The 15,914-nt window shown below is 38.6% G+C and overlaps 1 protein-coding gene across 8 annotated transcripts in view; it reads left to right on the top strand.

The window, feature by feature from the left end:
- Nucleotides 1-15,914, top strand: part of LOC309625955 (uncharacterized protein) — a 180,246-nt gene that overhangs the window by 95,796 nt on the left and 68,536 nt on the right. Inside the window, exons 7-9 of one of the 8 annotated variants that reach the window (XR_014242816.1) lie at nucleotides 5,721-5,835; nucleotides 8,793-8,899; nucleotides 14,912-14,990. The exons of 5 other annotated variants lie outside the window; for them this stretch is intronic. The gene's annotated coding sequence lies outside the window, so the exon portion shown is untranslated. The remainder of the gene's footprint in view (nucleotides 1-5,720; nucleotides 5,836-8,792; nucleotides 8,900-14,911; nucleotides 14,991-15,914) is intronic. 2 more of the 8 variants (XR_014242814.1, XR_014242815.1) reach the window with 2 other exon arrangements.

The following is a 15,914-nucleotide window of genomic DNA, read 5'->3' as shown; positions in this document are numbered from 1 at the left end:
CATTTCTCCAAAGAAGACATACAGATGGCCAAGAAGCACATGAAAAGCTGCTCAACATCACTAATTATTAGAGAAATGCAAATCAAAACTACAGTGAGGTACCACCTCACACCAGTTAGAATGGGCATCATCAGAAAATCTACAAACAACAAATGCTGGAGAGGGTGTGGAGAAAAGGGAACCCTCTTGCACTGTTGGTGGGAATGTAAATTGATACAGCCACTATGGAGAACAGTTTGGAGGTTCCTTAAAAAACTAAAAATAGATTTACCATATGATCCAGCAATCCCACTACTGGGCATATACCCAGAGAAAACCATAATTCAAAAAGACACATGTACCCCAATGTTCATTGCAGCACTATTTACAATAGCCAGGTCATGGAAGCAACCTAAATGCCCGTCGACAGACGAATGGATAAAGAAGAAGTGGTACATATATACAATGGAGTATTACTCAGCCATAAAAAGGAACGAAATTGGGTCATTTGTAGAGATGCGGATGGATCTAGAGACTGTCATACAGAGTGAAGTAAGTCAGAAAGAGAAAAACAAATATCGTATATTAACTCATATATGTGGAACCTCGAAAAATGGTACAGGTGAACCAGTTTGCAGGGCAGAACTTGAGACACAGATGTAGAGAACAAACGTATGGACACCAAGGGGGGAAAGCGGCAGGGGGGTGGGGGTGGTGGTGTGATGAATTGGGCGATTGGGATTGACATGTATACACTGATGTGTATAAAATGGATGACTAATAAGGACCTGCTGTATAAAAAAATAAATAAAATAAAATTCAAAAAAAAAAGAAAAAAAAAGAGCGACAACTCCGAATGGCATTTTGGCCAATTTGTTTCCAACCCGCATCTGTTTTATCCAGAGCAAGTACAGGGGAACTGTGGATGACATGAGACATCAAGGTGGCTAAATATACAAGATATTTGCCCTCCATAAAGAGAGAAATGTTCAAATCACCAGACTGACCTTGTCTTCTGGGTAACGGCCTTTTCCTTTTGTTACTTATTCATTCATTTATTCATTCATTCACTCCATAAACATGTGAATTCACTGCCAGGAAGATACAAAGATATAAAAATACATAAAACATAATAACTACCTCTCCAACTTTACAGCCTAGAAGGAACACACATATTCATCTCCCACTTAAATCTGTTCTTCTCCCATAACATTTGTTTGCATCGTGTTGACAGGAGCACTAAAGGGCTACAGCATCCTAGCACACCTGCTGATACACACGTACATCCTGCTTTACACAATAGAGGGCCTTTGGGGGGGGTGATTTTCTTTAAAATCTGTTTATTTCCCATTAAAAAATAATTTGTGGTAATGTCTTAAAATAGAACTATTCACAATCTATTGGAAATATGTTTTGAAGGATGAAAGGGGTTCATGATATGTTTCAAACACATTTCTATTGTATCAAGCGAGATGTGCCTGTACACAATATTTAGCAGATGTTTGCCCCTGGGATACTGGATAAAAATAAGACTCAGAGGCTCCTTTGTGACCTGCTGGGGGATGTGAGACAGTGACTGGCTTTGCCTGGAGAAGGGTTTGGAAGCACACTTGTGACTCAGAGGTGCTGGAGCCTCAGCTTTAATTAATTAATTAATTTATTTATTTTTGGCTGTGTTGGGTCTTCGTTTCTGTGCGAGGGCTTTCTCTAGTTGTGGCAAGTGGGGGCCACTCTTCATCCCGGTGCACGGGCCTCTCACTGTCGTGGCCTCTTTTGTTGCGGAGCACAGGCTCCAGACGCGCAGGCTCAGTAGTTGTGGCTCACGGGCCTAGTTGCTCCACAGCATGTGGGATCTTCCCGGACCAGGGCTCGAACCCGCGTCCCCTGCATTGGCAGGCAGATTCTCAACCACTGCGCCGCCAGGGAAGCCCTGGAGCCTCAGCTTTAGACCTAGTTTTCCAGTCGGTCTTGTTTACTGAAGGAGCTCATGTTCTGTTTGCCCCGTGACTGCTAGCAGCACAGTGACATATCCTAGCTGATGGCTTATGCCCCAAGCCTGATGACACGTGGGGAGGGTTTACTTGCTAGTTTGTGTTTGGTTGGTTGGTTTTCTTGGATTGCTGATTTAGTGCCATATCAAGCCCCCCCAACAACTGATTCCTGAGATACTTTCCTAATTTTATTTATGCTTTTTATTTATTTATTCAATTTTAAAAATTTATTATTTTTTTATTGACGTAGAGTTGATTTACAATGTTATGTTAGTTTCAGGTGTACAGCACAGTGATTCAGATATATATATATATATATACTCTTTTTCAGATTCTTTTCCGTTATAGGTACAAGGTATTGAATATAGTTCCCTGTGCTATACAATAGGTTCTTGTTCATTATCTATTTTATATATAGTAGTGTGTATATGTTAATCTCCACATCCTAATTTATCCCTCCCCCCACTTTCCCTTTGGTAACCACAAGTTTGTTCTCCACTTCTGTGAGTCTATTTATGTTTTGTAATTAAGTTCATTTGTATCATTTTTTTTAGATTCCACATATAAGTGATATCATACAATATCTGTTTTTCTCTGTCTGATTTACTTCAGTCAGCATGTTAATCTCCGGGTCCATCCATGTTGCTGCAAATGGCATTATTTCAGTCTTTTTCATGGCTGAATAATATTCCATTGTAATGCTTTTTGGTTTATATCGATTTGGGTCTCTTATCTGCAAATTGTTGTCACGTTATAGGATCGGTTTATGTGGTCAACATGCTTGATACCAGTAGATTTTGCAGGTACTATATTTGCAGTTTGGTTAAAGGGACCCAAGATTCGGAGTTGTGAGCTACAGTCTCATGCTTCACACATAGGCTACCTGTCATAGAATATGTTTCCATGTTATTGAAACCTCTCTAATGCAATATTACCCATTGCCAAAGCACCTGAACACAGGGTAAGTCTTAGCTTCCTCCTTAGACAAAGGAGTGTCAAGTCTGCCCTGGTTTGCCAATGGGGCATTGACTGAAGTGGTCCAACAGGGATTGCTTCGTTTAAATACATACCTTAAAATTTTATTATATGCTTTGTTAACTGAACCATACAACAAATTAAATATTAGAAAATTGTAGTATTAATTTTCAATTCCATCTCCCTGAAGATATGCAAAAACTCTTAGTTTATCTTGAGAAGATGCTCCCAAATGTATGTATTAATCTTACAAATATTAATCTTACAAGTTGTTCTGTGAAAGAAATGGGGTGTGTGTTGAAATAAACTGGGAAATACTCTCAATTCTTACTCTTTGCTCCCTTAGGCTCCATGTATATTAGTCTATCAATGCTTTGAGAAGAAGAGTCATAAAGAGACGTGACCCTATTTAGTTAACGCAGAATTTCCCAATTTACTTGACTTCTTGGCTCTTTGAACCGAACACCCTTTAACATTCTCAGAGAGTGGATGAACTTCAACTCCTAGAAATGCTGGCTTAAGGAGTCTCTGATGGTTTTGATCTTAATTTCTCCTCTTCTTGTTCCCTTTATCCTCTCTATGTACTCTCTAATTCTTGTCTGTACAATTCTTGTCTATCCCTGGTGTGTATTTCTTTGTCCAGAGGCCCTGATCATAAAATTAAAAAAAAAAATTCTGTTTCTACGTTTGTGAAGTGTGGGAAGTTCAGATTTTAAATGCAAGTTCTTCATTAATTATTTTTCAAAAGTATTACTTTTCCAGTGTTTCCTCTTAAATGCACAGTTGTTGGTCATGAATTAACACAGATAATGTGTCTCTCCATTTGCATTGTAGCCCTCTAGCATCTGTCTTTTGGAATGTTCTAGGCCTGTAGCCAGTTTTGCTTCCTATTCTATGAATTCAAGATGAAACTAAGTCTCCTACTGAATATAAATATGAGTGTCAGTAACCTCCCTGCCTAATCACAAGAAATGTCCTCTCTGCTTGAAGTAGCTCCAGGGTTTTACTGTTTAACCATTTCACTCCCAGTATCGTGTGGATCACAGCATTTACTAGGAACACTACACACTGTATTCAAAATTTGATACAAAACTTGAGTTAATTTCGAACAATAAAATCACCCAAATATAATTAAACACTTTTTGCAAAAATGTTTATCCTCTCTTCCTCTGTACCTCTGTCTCTCTGTTTCTCTGTCTCTTTCTCTGTCTCTATCTCTCTCCATATATTCCAGCTTTTCCTTAATGTCTTTATTTGCGATTGCCTTTTGGATCCATGTTCATCTCAAAGTCATCATCTCCAGTGAGGTGTTGTCATGCACTAATCCCCACCCAGGAACCCATCTCTCAGTATTTTCTGATTCACACCACCTCCCTGCCCAAGACTCCTGTTAAAGACCATGATGGTGTAGCAGTGTTGTTTGCCTATTCTGGCAGCCCATGAAAGTTCAGAGGTCAAGGATCCCCTCTGTTTCCCTAGTAACCAGCAGTATGAGAACAAGCAAGCATCCAATAGTTGTTAACAAATGACTGATTTGTCTGCAACCTATATATCTTTATAACTTATATTCTGTACATAGAAACTCTTCCAGAGGTCCTAAGGACAAGTGGCTCAAAATGCAGCCTGGTTAAAATAATACCTTAGGAATGTATGCATATTCTAAATTATAGTGTTCACAGTGTACATACATGTGGTCTTTCCCTACACACCATTTTTATTTACAATTATACTATTATAGTTTTCTTGACAAACTTTTTTAATCACCCTTTTGATTGGCTAGGTCATATTTGAGCACAATGTCAGGTTCTAATTTATGAAATCTTTTTCATACTGTCCAGTTGCATTTGTATGTGTTCTTGTCCAGCAAACATTTACTTCTTTACTATTTATAGTTCATAAATAACAGAACTAACATTTGCACCCAGGCAGCCTGACTCCAGAATTCCTGCTCTTAATCACTGTACTTCACTTGCTTTGGAGGCTACATTTCTCATTATGCAATTGCCAAGCCAATGGGTATGGCAATCAGTCTTTTTGTGCAGACTCATAGGTTTATTTATAATTTTAAAAGTAAAAAACAGTTATAAATGCTAATAATGTATAGAAAAATATTTTTAATGAAAACAACTTTTACTAATTTGTTCCTATAAAATCATACCTTAAATTGTTTTAATTTGCAATGTATATTTCTTACAAAATCAAAGATGTTTCGTATGTTTGTATTCTATAGCATTTTCACTGTGAGAGTTATTTGTTTATATCCCTTAAAGATATGGCCTTTGGAGCCATGGTAGTTTTGTTTTGAAATTAAGATAATGCTAAAATGCATGTGTGATAACCCATGCAAATGTATTTCCTAGTTTGTCAGCATGTTTTTATTTTAATTTTGTTATTTATTTTAGTTTTTAAATTTACAGAATAAATTTTTAATGTATTTTAGCTGTAAATTTTACTTTTTAATTTTAAAATTCAAATTTTAATTTTTTAAACTAATTTTTTAACTAATTTTTTAAACAAATTTTAATTTTTTAAACTAATTTTTAAACTAATTTAAAAATTTTAATTTTAAAATTAGTTTTGAAACATGTTAGTCTTTGTTTCTGTTACACCAAATATGGAGGCATCATTATTTCTCCTCTTATCTCTTTTTAGCTTTTTGATATTCCACTCTTTAACCTACTCAGAGCTTATTTTGATGTATGGTGTAAGTTCTGCTTCAACATGTTTTTGTTTCAGCAAGAGCTGTTAAAAGGCTGTTTATTTTTTCTTCCCCAGTGAAACTCTGTGAAATCTGTCTTGTAGAATTAGTTGTGGTTCGTGAAGTTTGTCCCCTATATAACCAAGGCTCTGGAACCTGAGTGAAATCTCATCATCCCATGTCACATTTCAGGTAATAGCTAAGGCTGATACTTATTTACTTAAAAGAAAATGACGGGTGCCTGTTTCTGGGTCAACCTTCCTTATGTTGGCTTTCTGATCAATGTGATATTTACCTGAATTCCAGTGCCTATTAGCCTTTGTTACATTGTTTATAAACATATAATTCTGAGCCTATTAGCAATCATTATATGTATTGGGAGCGTGATGTCACTTCAGGAATACAACCTCAGAAAACCCCTCTAAGGAGTGAGGGTCCACCAAGGGGCTGTAAGCACGTGCAGTGGCCAAGCTGACCCTCTCCTCAGCTTACGTTTCCATGAAGGAACTCTTCCCAGGGCAGACTCCTGGCCCCTCAGCATGTTCCGTTATTTCCCCAGTTGGGGGAGGAAAGTGATCACCTGAGTGGTAAGTTCAGGAGAGAAGGAGCTGGATGTGCAGGCTCTATCTTTCCTCTCCTCTCTGTCTCTGGGCTGTTTCTTGTTGGCTCTTGGCTTTTGTGCACTTAGCATGAGATCCAGCCTCTGGGAGGGGAGCCCTGAGCTCTCAGAAATGCGAGTGTCTGGGAGGGTAAGTTTGCCTAGTTGCTGAGTTTACTGTTCAGAAGCCTTTGTGCCTCACTCCTCAGTCACACCTTCCCACTTAGCGTGTGTTTTGATTTCCGTTTACCAAACTTCTGCGTCTGTCTTTTCATCAGTTCCAAGCACAGATAGATAGATATAAAAGTGTCATTGATTTTCTTCAAACTCCACAGTAATCCAAGATCAAGAATAAACACATTGGAAGGAATTAAAAAATCAGTTTCCTAATTGCATAAAGATTCATTCGATTTACTCCACTGGATATTAGTAAAAAGAAAAGACATTTTCTGATTTTTCTTTCCTTGAGACCTCATGTATCACATACAAGAGTGCTCAGGAAGCTAGAACATACTGAAAAATTTATGCATATATATATATATATATATATATATATATATATATATATATATATATCTAGAATATATATATATTCTACACAGATAAATACAGAGAGAACAAACACTTCTGACCTTGAAGATATATATATATATATATGTTTAGATCTATAGATCTATATTCTGTCTTCCTCTATTTCTCTTCAATTTTCACAAAGCATGTTAAAAAAAACTATTAATCTTATAAACAAAAATACTTGGTTTTCCCTTATGTTTTGAAGACTCCAAGTTTCCAAGGAAGCAGATGTCACCTGAGTGGTGTAATTGCCCTTGGGGTGAAGGTGCATGGGCTAAGGCAACTGTCACCGTTGTTTGCAGGGACTCAGCTGGCTGCAGCTCTCTTGGGGCCTATGAGCATTCATCTAACACTACCTGGTAGAAATATTTCACAGAAACTGTCAAGTGCCTCTGGTGTCTTTACAATAGCAGTAAAGTGATAAAAGGTGGAAGATGGACTCTAAAATGTAGATTTTTAACGCCTCCCCAATTCAGCTCAGGTATCGCATCCCTCCAACCAGACTAGGAGACACTGGAGGGTAAAAGCCCTAACCTATTAATAGTTCTGTTACCAGCATGTATCGTAGGACCTGGTATAAAATTGGTAATATGTATTGCTTAAGACAAAAAGTATCTTTGAATGACCCACTAATGATAAACATGAGTCCCAATAAAAGAATAGAGAAAATACAACCAGTGATTTGAAGGGCCCACATCTTTAGAGCTTCATTGCAGTCTGTATGGGAAATAGTGTTTCTCGCGGTTCTGTGTCTTTAGATTTTAAGATAAACGTGTAGGAGCCAGCATTTCTGTTATTACAGTAAAATGACGTTGCCTAAGTCCCACCCTCTTAATCGAGAAACACCAGAAATCTTTCAAAAGGGCCCCTCTTCATTCTTTATTTTGCTGTCTACTGCTATGGATTACTACACCTTATTCTGGAGAAAACAAAAAAGGCAGGTTTTCAAAAGTTAGGAAATAACATACATGTTATTTCCAGGAAAGACCTTGTATTTTATCTCCTTTCAACTTCCTCATGTAACATAGAATCAGCTAGACTCTTCGAGTCACAAAGCAGGGCTGTGGAAATCAGAAAAGAAAACCAAGGCCTTCCCTCACACTTTACTTTTTAAAAATTTTTAAAAAGATTTATTTATTTATTTGGTTGTGTTGGGTCTTCATTGCTGTGTGCGGACTTTCTCTAGTTGCGGTGCGTGGGCTTCTCGTTGCGGTGGCTTCTCTTGTTGCGGAGCACGGGCTCTAGGCGCACGGGCTTCAGTAGTTGTGGCTCGCGGGTTCTAGAGCTCAGGCTCAGTAGTTGTGGTGCAGGGGCTTAGTTGCTCCGCGGCATGTGGGATCTTCCCAGACCAGGGCTCGAACCTGTGTTCCCTGCATTGGCAGGCGGATTCTTAACCACTGTGCCACCAAGGAAGTCCCTCCTCACACTTTAGAACCATTTGCATATCACTTCTGACCTTGGATGGACTTCACTGTAATCTTCAAGGATTACCTTGAAGACGTCTTCTTTCTAAAAATCTATTCTCTCCTTTAAAGACTTGATTTAATGATATTTATGAAGGTTAGTGCAAACAGAGAAGTTCCATTTTCCTGGGCAGGTGAGACAGTTCCAAGAAAACTATTTTCGTCTTCTTTAAGTGGGGTTGCTTTTTTCTGAACAAGTCTTGCATTTGTAGGAATTTTAGGCTACAATATGAATAATGAATCTGGAAAAGCATTCTTTCCAGGACAGATGTATGTACCCAAGTATTTTTTCCTTGCTATTCGATAATGATTGTTTTCATTACACAGACTAGTTCCTAGATAAGTGGAACAATATAAAATTATGCCCAAAAAAGGCTAAAAATGTTTTATTGGGTATTAGATGATTCTGAAACAACTAATTTAGTTTTTTTCTTTGTATTTAACAATGCAGAGACAAGTTATTCTAATTCAGTTCATCAATTAATTTAATAAATATCATTGTACATCTTTTACAGGCCACGTACAGTGCCTAGATCAGTTTATAGGAGCACCGCCGCACTGGAGAGACCCTGCCTTGGAGGCTGGGAGGTTGGATGCGAGGGCCTCTCTGCCTGATTCTGAGGTTGGTACCACGGAGCCCTCTCACCCCCAAGATAAGCCACTCACCCCACTGTCAGCCCAATTAAGGGTAATAGTTTGGTCTCTCATGGGCCTTCCTGTTTTGTTTTGTTGAATTTCTCAATCAGGTTGGGCGTGGAGGAAAAGTAAAGAAACCAGAAAGTGCTATCAGTCGGGCTCCTACAGTCCCATTAAGAATAGGTTTTTATGGAAAAAGGCTGACCAGACACTAACAGCCTCCAAACTACCTTTTAAACTTTTTTCGTCTTCCATTTTGCCCTCAAGTGGCCTTCACTTGGTCCATTGGATTAGTTTTGAAGGGTTATCACACCAACTTCTTCTACATCTTTCAGAAAGTCATTCTGTGCCTAGGTTACTTTGCCTTGAAATTAAAGATGATATTGACTACTGCTCAGCAGTACTGATGAAAAGGTACTTGATTGAAAAGTTTCATAACCAAATGCTGGCAAATCATGATTTCAGGCACATTTTTCCAAGGTTCTGATCATCATGTTAGTGATCAAGAAGAGAAAGGATGTGTTTGCAATTTGACAGGTTTTTATTTCTATCTCTCAGATCAAGCTTACTGAGTTAAATATTCTGGTCAATTTTGACCCATGTCTCTTGTTTCCAAATTATTCAGCTATGTCAAGGAAAATAATATTTGCTTGATCCTATCATTAGATACTATGCTGATAGGCTTACAAAACGATGTGGTTTTTTAAATTTCAGTATATCATATTTAAATCGTTCTTGTTTTCCTTATCTATCTACTAGGTGGTAATTTGGTTTATTGCTATCAATGTGAATTTTATGTTTTTTGACACTTCTTTCAAAATTGCTCTTATCTTCCATTCCACAAATAAAACACCACACCCAGAGATAGTGTAATATTAAAGAGATACGTGTAAGGAATACAAATAATCCAGGGAAATGGTAAAAGCAAATTGGAGGCTAAGACTGAAATTTGGGGGTTTGCCTCCTGTTCGGTTCTATGTACCACAACTTTTGGTGTTAAAAGTTTAACTCGGACCTTTAATTTATCATATGACTTTTGGTCATATCACTTCTCTTTTCCACTTTTTAGCATTCATAGAATTTCAATGTTCACCTCTATGTAGATAAATTCAGACTTGCTAGGTCTGATTTCTCACTCTATTTTTATAACCTCCTATTTCCTGTGTATATTTCAATTTTGGATATTCCCAATTTTCAAATGGCAGTACACAAGAACAGACCAACAATCAGGTTTGCATTCAAACTTTGGAGACTAGCTTTGTTTATTACCAACATATATGCAGAGCAAGTTCTACACAAGGTAGATTCTAAGAGACAGGTTGAGGGAATGCATTTCCATTTGCTTCCTGTTTCCTTCGGGTCAGTTAGTAGGAGAGTGGGAGGGGGCAACCTCCATTTTCCCCTCTCCTGGGCTGGTGGTGGGACTTTGCAGAATTCAAGCTCTACCCAGAGCCACCATTGCAACCTTCAACCTTCTGCTGCTCACAGGATCTGAGGTCCTACAGCAGGTCTGAACTTGGCCCACCACCTCCTGTGGAGAAACTGTGACACCCTCAGAAATAAAAGTCATCATCTCCTCAAAACCAGGATCTTTCCTCACCATAATCAGTGTATCCTCTGTTGTCATATATGCTCTCAGCTGTGCCCTTGATTATTTCAGCACACAACTGCCCAACCAAGGATTTTTATTGAAAACGATCACGTGATCCTGCTTTTAATCACCCTTCCACTTTTTCATCCATCCATTCTTCCAACATCACTTTTTTTTTTTTTAAAGGAATTCCTTTATTTTTTATTTATTTTTATTTATTTATTTATTTAGTTTTGGCTGTGTTGGGTCTTCATTTCTGCGCGAGGGCTTTCTCTAGTTGTGGCAAGTGGGGGCCACTCTTCATTGCTGTGCGCGGGCCTCTCACTATCGCGGCCTCTCCCGTTGCGGAGCACGGGCTCCAGACACGCAGGCTCAGTAGTTGTGGCTCACAGGCCCAGCCGCTCCGCGGCATGTGGGATCCTCCCAGACCAGGGCCCGAACCCATGTCCCCTGCATTCGCAGGCAGACTCTCAACCACTGCGCCACCAGGGAAGCCCCCAACATCACTTTTATTGCATCGTTTTCTGGCCAGACTTCCTCAGTGCTCTGGGGTTGCCTCTACAAGACTCAATTTGGCTGTTTGGTCCTGATGCTAGATTCCCGCTGAGTCCCACCTCTAGTCTTTCACATGAACTGCTTGTCACTCTCCTACTGGCATGCTAATGTCCCAATAACCCCCTGCACCTGCTCCTGGGACCACACCTTTTCACCAGGTGCTTCCCCTCCTGACTGCAGTCCAGGTGAATTATCAGCATTGCTTTCCATTAACGAGCCCCTTAATCTCTGGGGCACAGTGGCTCTGCTTTTGTTTCACCTGTCTTGGCTATGGGCGCAAAGTGGGAAATGATATATAATTCCCTTACAATCCCAGGTATGGTTTTTTCACTCAGGTACCAAAATGTTTCTAGCCAGGCTGATGTTCTGGTCCGGATTCTGCCCTAGTGTGAAGTGAAAGCAGAGCTGGAAATGAGGTGAGAATCAGATGAGTCAGGAGGTGCATTTCCTGGGTTCCTGGCCCAGGAAGCACACCAGGTACCAGGGAAGCCGTGCCCTTGAGTATTCTTCTGCAAGCCTCTGGGGGATGGAGTCCACAGTGGGACGAGGAAATCCAGACCTGACGCGGTGAACTCTTAGAATCCTCCCAGTCCTCCTAGCCCTTCTGGTCAGGACTAGGGAGAGAGGCTTAGCCTGCAGGGTCAGGGCGTGGATGGCTGGTGTTCCGTGAGGCTTTTAAAAGTTCCATTCAAGACACTTTGTTAATGGGCTCGCAGAGGATGATGAGATCATGAGATCAACATAATAAAAATCAAGGCTATTTTAACTTTTAAAATATGCTCAACGTTTTGCATATGGCCATTTCTGGAGTGATTCCTATTCGTTGATATTCATCCATCAATGAAAAAGAGATTCCTCTCTTAACCGTATGGTGGTATTTTACTGAGGAAGAATCTATTCCATAGTGGCTCTTACTATAATAAATACCCACTCATTCTATTATTATAGACCAAATTCTAAGTTCCAAAGACATAACTTTCTCAAGTTACAGGCATTACATCATTATTCAAATAGTAATAAACAATGGCTTCTGGCCAGAAAAGAATTTTTTAAAATCAATTGTCTCACTTGTAGTCCAGACTCCACTTGGGAATTGCTTTCAGGGCTTTTCCCTGAATCTGTGGGGCAAAGGCTGCAACTCAAGGAACAAGGTGAACTTTTATCAGTAACTAAATCTGCAAAAGGCAATAAACACTCCTTTCCCAAAGCAATAGATAAATCACACTTGCTGTTCCTCCTCCACCCCTGGGGTCACGTCAGCTAGTGTTTGAGGTTTTGTTTGTTTGTTTACGTATATATGCATGCATTTATTTATTTGTATTATTGTCTTTACAGGTCTAAGTATATTTTAGTGTTGTGGCCAATAGTTTAACTTATACACTCTACGCTTATAAAGTGCTTTATGATTTTTCCAACTGAGTTCATTTAATAAGCAATTTGATTGTCCCAGCAGCACTTAGAGGTGCTCAGAAATGACATGATTATACCCATTTCATACATGAGTTGACTGTGTCTCAGACATGGTAAGTGAATCACCATACCTACCCGTTACTCTGAGTCAATGCTCTTTCTTCTATTCACCCTGATTTCATTCTTTCCATGGGCTGACTATTCGGGAAACCCCTTGTTTCAGGATGCTGGAATTCCCCTTTATCTTTGTTATAAGTAGGGAGCGAAATCCTCCAGACTTTCATTTAGGGAAGAAGAAGGAAACAAGAAGGTGGCTAGATATCCAGCTTGTCTTCCGGAATCCAGGAGATAAAACATTCAATCTGATTTCCCTCTTTTATTATCCTGTTCTGTGCTGGATGTAATTAGGAATGGTACAAAGATGGAGGGAAATGAACATTAACGGGTTCCTACAGTATTTCAGGGAGAACACTAGATTTATACTTTCTTTACAGTTTCTCGATTAATTTAATCCTCCAGACAATTTATAAATAAGATATTACCTGTTCCCAATTTCCTTTTGGAAATAGTCTTCAGAGATGTTGAACTATTGATCCAAGATTGCACATCAGTAAATGGCAGGCAGGTGGTGACTCAAACTTCATTCACTCTAAATTCATTCTTCCCGGGACACGAGGCTGGACCAGCCTTGCTGCCAGTGACCCCCCCCCCCCATTATTTTCAACCCACCTGAAAGCTCTGTTCCCTATGGCACAGTAAAAGATAACTAAGAAACTTAGAACAACCCTTTTAGTAGAGGAGACTGGAAAGATAAGCATTTTACTTATTTTAAATCTCTGAGCTCCTTGGAAATGGGTTATCAAAGTATTGTCCTTAATCTATTATTTGGATTTTTAATGAGATTCTAAATAGGGATAAGGAAAATGTTAATGTTTCCCTACCTGAAAACTTACAGTTTTCTACTTTATGTGCCACTGGCATAACCTCTCCAATACTCACGTCTGCCTTGGAAATGTTATTTGACAAGAGATCTTTACGGACAGAGCAGCTGAGGAAAATGTCTGCATCCAGTGGTGGCATATTAGGTCCCTGGGCTGAGTCTGCCACTGAAAAGAGCTAAAAATATTGGATAAAACGTCAGAGTAGAAGAGGGTAAGGAGAAAGGAAATAAAAAAGAGAAGATAACAGAAAAGAGGAAGAGAAAAGGTGAAATGAAAAGAGAACTGGCAAATATTTTGAGGCAAAAAACTTTAAAATTATTAAATAATTAGATAGTCGTAATTAGATATCCCTCTTACCCCAAAACAAAGGAAAGAAAATAAAGATCTCCTCTAAAAACAAACAATGTGAACTTGGCTGTCCGGATCCCACGTTGAGTCTGTGTTGCTGATCCTTATATAAGTTTTCAAAACAAAAGATTTGTGAAACACGTTCTAGAATTCCTTCCTAAAAAGTATTGATTTATTTAACTTGTTATTGGGGAACATTTCAAAGATAATACAAGGATAGTACAAGGATACACCTCATGTCATGGACCCTCCTGGATCTATCACTCAACTTCAGAGATAGCAAGTCATGGCCAGTTTTGCTTCATATAAACCCCTACTCTCTCTTCCCCAGATACTCTGAAGCAATTCCTGACGCCAAGGCAACTGCAGTCAATGCTTTCCTCTAAAGATAAGAAGTTTTACAAAATATAACCTCAACACCTTTCTCCCACCTAAAATTTTATAATAATTCCTCGTATCATCAAATATCCAGTTGGCACTCACCCCAGCAGTCTCAAAAGTTTTTAAACATTTCATTTTTACACTGGGGGCTGTAGGCTGATTTTTCAATCATTGGTTACGATATAAACAACATTCCTTTCGTTAATCATCTTCACTCTGTGGTTCCAGCGACACTCACAGGAAATAGTTTGGTCAATACAGACGGATCACAGCCCACAGGTGAGCTTTGAGAAGGAGGGTAGGTTATCATCAGAAGACCATGCCAACTCAACCTCACAGCTCGTTTATGAAGCAATATGTATACTTGTGCATAAACCCAGCTTCCTCCCAGTCAACTGCCCTATGCTTACCAATTGGATTTTGAGACATTAACCTCCTCTTGAAAATAAACACCCTTAATCTATTTACAGGCTGCTTGGTAGCATTTACATGTATTCCTCCACTTACAACACATGCAAATAGCTGTATCATTTCAGACTGTTTATGGCACTTTTGTACCAACAGTTTATGGTCGTTCTAGATGGAATGGAACTGTGCAAAACTATTATGTCTGAACTTGAATCACAGGATATGATTCAACAGGGATAAGGAAATAACAGGAACTGTTTGGATGAGCTCCTGTAAAAACACTCAGCAATGGCTTTCTCTTTTTCTTTTTTTTTAATAAATAATCCTAAAATTCTAAAATCCTAAAATCTTCTGATTTTACTAGAGATACCTGTAATAATGATGATGATGATGATGATAATATTAAAATTTGAAATCAAGGCGAACCTGGAAGTAAGCTTATGGTAAGTTGTGCTCCATAAACCATGGCCTTTGGGAGTTAGTAACAGTTGGCTAAATACTCCTAAAATTCAAGCAAACAAGACCCATTGGCAAATATAAATTAGGAAAGTTACTGAAGCAATTCATGAGAAAGATAAATAGAGAAAAATTCATGGAAGCAGACAAATACCATTATCCTTAACTCTGCTTGGGATTTACCCACAAAATATCCATCTGTTACTCCTCAAACATATGTAAGATGGAGAAGAATCTGCTTATCTGAGAGCTGGGCTGTGTCCACACTACTGAATAAAAGCCTGTCTCCTTCCATCCTTCCCACACCTCACAAGCTCTTGGGTATAAACTATTTGGTGGGCTTGGTCTCAATTTAAAGGCAGGAAGCACTTCGTAGGCATTTGAGCAACAAAGCGATAATTTTCATTTTAAGCTGTTATGGAACTGAAATATTAATATGAAGCCCATTAAGAGAAGTTGGAGTGGATTCTGGAGATCATTGAGAGTGGGCAATTCAAGTGACCTCCCTTGGAGGTGCTTCAAAATCCATGACTAGTTACTTATTCAAAGTTTCAATTAAATGGGCTATCATTCTGAACTTCTACTGATTCAGATTCTCCAAAATGGAAACCTGAATATGTAAAATTAAAATATTATACAATGTATGAAATACACACATTGGTCAGATTTTCCCAGCCATGAACTGATTTAAATTAGTTTTTTAAAAAAATATTCTCTTTAAAGAAACTTTCAAAATGAATGAATCCTTTCCCCCAAGAAATCACATAAAAGAAATTGTGGCAAATGATATTTGAAAAGAAAATTTTAAATTATATCGCACTGAAAGTCAGACATTTCTTTTGAATTACTTTAGGTAAAGGATAGATTTGTGGATTTTTAGTATTTTACATCATTTTAATGTAATTTAAAAT

This window comes from Balaenoptera borealis, assembly GCF_965194805.1.
Source record: "Balaenoptera borealis genome assembly, chromosome: 3".
NCBI classification, from domain to species: Eukaryota; Metazoa; Chordata; class Mammalia; order Artiodactyla; family Balaenopteridae; genus Balaenoptera; species Balaenoptera borealis.
The sequence above is the reverse complement of the archived record's forward strand: the minus strand, read 5'-3'. Positions and strand labels throughout refer to the sequence as shown.